At 44.5% G+C, this 5,153-nt stretch overlaps 1 pseudogene; it reads left to right on the plus strand.

The window, feature by feature from the left end:
• The first annotated feature begins 1,406 nt into the window (after positions 1-1,406).
• On the plus strand, positions 1,407-4,894 carry LOC144167010 (uncharacterized; annotated as a pseudogene).
• Positions 4,895-5,153: the final 259 nt, after the last annotated feature.

Raw genomic sequence — 5,153 nt, forward strand, 5'->3', positions numbered from 1 at the left:
CTTGTAACATATCTTTGTGGTAGCCTACGGGGCACACTTTTGCCTCGACTCACGTACAAAAAAAAAAAAAAAACTCAAAACCCGCAAAGCGAAGTTTATTTCGCCATTAGGCTGCTGCTCTAGCTGAGAGGCAAGTAAAAATGAACCGTTGCGTAAGATCGCATAAATGTCCCAATGTATGAGCGTTCGCAAAAGGTGACGCAACAAACACAATTTTTCACTTGAGGGTGCCGTCATGGGCAGAGCCTTTGTGCACGGATCTGTATGGCTATGCGGCAATTGCTGCGTTCTACTATAAAACAACCAAAAATGTAGTACCAACGATTGTAGACCGAAAAAGTGCGCGGCGCTTCCGAAGATCGGCAGAAAAGTGGCAATCGGATTTAGAAAGGAAGATCGAATTCAGCGCTAGGTGGTAAAATGGGAAGGTGACCTAAAAAGCTCCTCGTGTTTTAAAATCGCCTGGAGACCCACCTCCCAGTTTGTGGGCATTCTTTTGTATAACCCTCACTTTGGGGGCATCAGATCGCTTGGTGAAAAACTGGCTTCTAGCGTGGCCCCCTGTAAAGACATTCAATTTTCAGAACTTCGCCACCAAGTGTCGAATTAGTACGTGTGCACACTCGTGTAGATATTTGAGAAACCCGCTAAATGTCTGAATTTCCGCAGAACGATGAACCAATTCATGGTTTGTGTAGTGAGAGTAGCCTAGAAATATGTGACTGAAGCACCTTGTGAACGGAAGACAGGTATAACGTGCGAGAAGCAACTCAATCAATTGCGGGTCATTCGCTTCATGAAGGACTAGAGTTTAATGACTGGTACATACCCCACAACCATTCTGGACTCCTGTCCTAAAACTTCAAACACTAAACCCAACAATAAAGGTTCTAGAGTGAAAGGGGAAACTATAGCTTTCCAATGTGCACCAACAGAATCGATAACGAACAATGCACAGTATAAGCACCTATTAAAATATTTTAAATGTTTGTAACCGGAAATAACTGCAAGTACGTTCAGAAAGATGGATTTTCCTTTGTGGGTATCGGTTTCATTCCTGTGTTTTTAGTGCGCAGCACCGAAGCGCATGTTCCTGTGGTTTCAGTGAATCGTCGTCCCTCGTTGTAACTAAGCCAATGAAGGGCACAACGAAGACCAACATGAACAAACGAGCAGCAATCCGGAAGAGGAAATATGGCTAAAGTGGGAGGGGGAGGGCGGTATTCTCTGGCGGCGCGAGACACCCTCTCTGTCGGCGACGTATACTACGAGAAAACCGGGAGAACGGAGCTGACGCCGAAGATAGAGCGAGCAAGAAAGCGGAGGGTAAAAGTATGACGAAAGCACGAGACAAGGTTTCCCATGTAATGCGCTACGGGACAACGCCGAGTGGGCACGGGAGCGTCATGACGACCAGCACCGCTCACGCTCTGCGCTTTTATGTTACGCAGGCATTCGTGGCCTCGTCGTTCCTGCTGTTTTCGCTGCCTGCCCAAGACCTTCCTGCAACACCACACGTGCGGCCACAGTTCGCGCGCAACGACTACGATCAGCGAAGCTACCATTTACGTCCACCAGAGCCAACCTTTCGTCCACGCATCAACAGTACGGAGTACGGCGCACCTACGTCATCAACCGCTACGTCACGCCAAGGCTGTGGCTTAAAAGGCTGCGACTACCGTCACAACCTCAGTGGGCACGGGAGCGTCATGACGACCAGCACCGCTCACGCTCTGCGCTTTTATGTTACGCAGGTCAGTAAACAACCCTCTCTGTACGCTAAAAAGAGCGATGACCGCTGCCTTTTGTTGCTCCCGTGCCCAGGGGTGCTATGTGAAACTGTATGCGACTGCTTCTCAATGATTTTTTTGCTGTTGTGTTCGGGGGATGTTGAGGTCAATCCAGGTCCTCCTAGTACACGCTCTAAAGCCCTAACGGAAATCGATTCCCTACCGGATGATCCGAAAGAACAGATGTCTGCCATTTTCTACATCCTAAAGGACCTTCAGGCACGTTCCATAGAGTCAGCCAAGGGACAGTCCGAGTTAGTTGCTGACGTCAAAGCTATAAAGGCCGGGCAAAAGATTTTAGAGGCCCAAATTGGCTCCATTAACCAACGTCTGGACACGCTTGAAGAAAAAACGAAGGGTATAGACGAGCTAGAAGATACCGTTGCCGGCGTTGAAGACAACATAGCTAATTTGGAAGCTCGAGTTGACCCCTTAGAGTTACGTTTGAACGAGTTAGAAGACCAGTCAAGGCGCAGCAATATTATCTTTCGAGGAATCCCCGACTCGCGCGAATCGTGGGATGAATCATAGAAAAAGATACTAAACTGCCTCAATGGCACAATCGACAACCTGCCCCATAACGCAATTGAACGCGCACATCGACTCGGAAAATACTCGCCAAACACATGCCGTCCCATTATAGTGAAATTTACAAGTTTCAAAATTACGGATACGATTCTTGCCGCTCGAGCAACATTGAAAGAAAAAAACGTAGTAATCAGTGAGGATTACTCCTCCGGTGCACGTAATCTTAGAAAAAAGCTTTTGGATTATGCAAAAGGCCTGCCCGATTCCCCCAAATATCAGCTTAGATACAACAAGCTAGTCATAAACAAGCAAACGTATATGTACGACTCTGTAGCCGGCAAAGATCGAATGCTCGTCGTCGCACAAAACTAACCACTTTGCTAGTAGCACCGATGGGCAGGCGTGCGCAGACTCCATCGGTACTTCTCAACCGTCCCCTCAGGAACGTGTCGAAAGCTAGGGAGTTGAGAGGGGCGGTGCGAATCGTGCATCAAAAGTATCTTTCATGCATTGTAACATTCGCAGCATTATGAACAAGCGTGACTGCTTAACATCGTACATCGACACCTGCAATCCTGATATAATAGCATTAACCGAGACATGGCTGCATCCAAACATCCAAGATAACGAGTTATTTGACCAGGCTAACCATTTCACTGTGTATCGCTTTGATCGCGATACACGACACGGTGGCGGTGTCCTACTTGCAATACCATCGAAGAAATACCATCAAGTGTTGTCCACGTTAGTAACAACATTGAAACTGTTTGGGCTGTCGTCCAGATAGCTCACCAAAAAATTGTTTTAGGAGTGTGCTACCGTCCACCCAATTTTCCATCAGGCTTCACAGATAATCTACACGATTTAATTAACCACGTGATATCCAGCTACTCGAATCTACCCTTAATCCTACTCGGCGATTTCAATCTTCCAAATATTAGGTGGCAAAATCAACCCCCAATCCTGCAGCCCTTTTCTTCATTAGCAAGTGACTTCATGAATGTTTGCACATTATTTTCATTAACGCAGCTCATAACCAAACCTACAAGAATCACGCAGTCGGTTTCTAGCACTCTTGACCTGGTTCTAACATCTCGCCCTGATCTTGTTTCCAACATAACATATCTTCCAGGACTGAGCGATCATTTATTGCTTACATTTGACGTGAATCTGATACCTCCTAAAAAGAACGAAACACTAAAATTATTCGAAATTACAACAAAGCCAACTTCCAAGCAATCAACGTCGAACTGAGTAATTTTCTAGACATATTCACCGCCAGCTTTGACAGCCGTAGCGTGCAAACCAACTGGGACATGTTCTTATCAAAAGTCAATGATCTTACATCTAAGTACATACCCGTGCATACTATCACAGTTAACCCAGAAGCTCCGTGGTATAACGTTCACTTAAAACGTTTGTCAAACAGAATAAAGCGCCTGTAGCGGTCTGCTAAATGATCTACAAATCCCGCCCGTTGGCAAGATTACAAGACAGCCTCAGAAGAATATATAGGAGCACTAAAAAGTGCCAAAGATAACTTTTTCCGCAATAACCTGCCAAACATGCTCACAACTAATATCAAAAAGTTTTGGCGCGTGATAAAGGCCAACAGTGATACTGTCATATCGCTTGTCCATAACAACGGTGATTCTATTCCTGATGAAGACTGTGCTTCCTTGCTTAATGGTGTCTTTTCACAAAACTTCACTTCCGTTGCGCACTGCCCATCACCACAACTAGAATGCTTTGATTACCCTGCAATGTTGCCGCTAACAATTGATTACGATGGTGTAAAAAGTGCTTTAACATTGTTAAATGTATCTTCAGCCCCAGGCTGTTATTTAATTACTCCCAAGTTCTTGGTGGGCACACTTTGTTATTCTTCAGTCTTTCTATCAATGATTTTTCAGCAGTCCCTCACCGAAGGTTCTCTGCCATCACACTGGAAGGTTGGTAAGGTTGTTCCATTTCACAAATCTGGTAACAAGCAATCCCCATTTAACTATCGTCCAATTTCGCTTACTAGTATTCCATGTAAGATTCTTGAACACATTTTGTATTCACATCTAGCCAACTTCCTCGAGACGAATTCTTTTTTTACACCATCCCAACATGGCTTTCGTATATCATATTCATGCGAAATACAACTGGCATCATTTACGCACAAATTAAACGTTATTCTTGATCGTTCATCACAGGCAGATTGCATATTTTTAGATTTCAGCAAAGCTTTCGATAAAGTATGTCACAAACTTCTGTTGCTTAAACTCCGGTTTCTTAATCTAGATTCACAACTCTTAACCTGGATTGAATGTTTTTTAACTAACCGTTCCCAATTCGTCAGCGCTAACGACAAAGAATCTGAGCTAAGTGCAGTGCGCTCTGGTGTGCCACAAGGCTCAGTTCTTGGTCCGCTCCTCTTTTTAATCTACATTAACGATCTACCCTCTAATGTTACTAGCAACATTCATCTCTTTGCTGACGACTGCGTGATCTTCCGAGAAATAACATGCACTAACGACTTAGATATTCTTCAGTCAGATCTTAATGCGATTTCAGAATGGTGTAACAACTGGTTGATGGAATTAAACCCAAATAAGTGTAAACTCATGCGTGTAACTAGGTCTCCTAGCACACCGCCTGTGTACTACCTAGGTAATAACCCGTTATAAAATGTACCATCTTACAAATACCATGGTGTGCACATCACAACAAACCTAACCTGGAACGTTCATATCACCTATGTAATTAACAACGCCAACCGCATGCTTGGATACCTACGCCATAACTTTTAAAAAGCCCCTTCCACTCTAACATTACTCCTATACAAAA

The sequence above is a fragment of the Haemaphysalis longicornis genome, unplaced genomic scaffold (assembly GCF_048455015.1).
Source record: "Haemaphysalis longicornis isolate Haplotype H1 unplaced genomic scaffold, Haemaphysalis longicornis Haplotype H1 scaffold_2, whole genome shotgun sequence".
NCBI lineage: Eukaryota > Metazoa > Arthropoda > Arachnida > Ixodida > Ixodidae > Haemaphysalis > Haemaphysalis longicornis.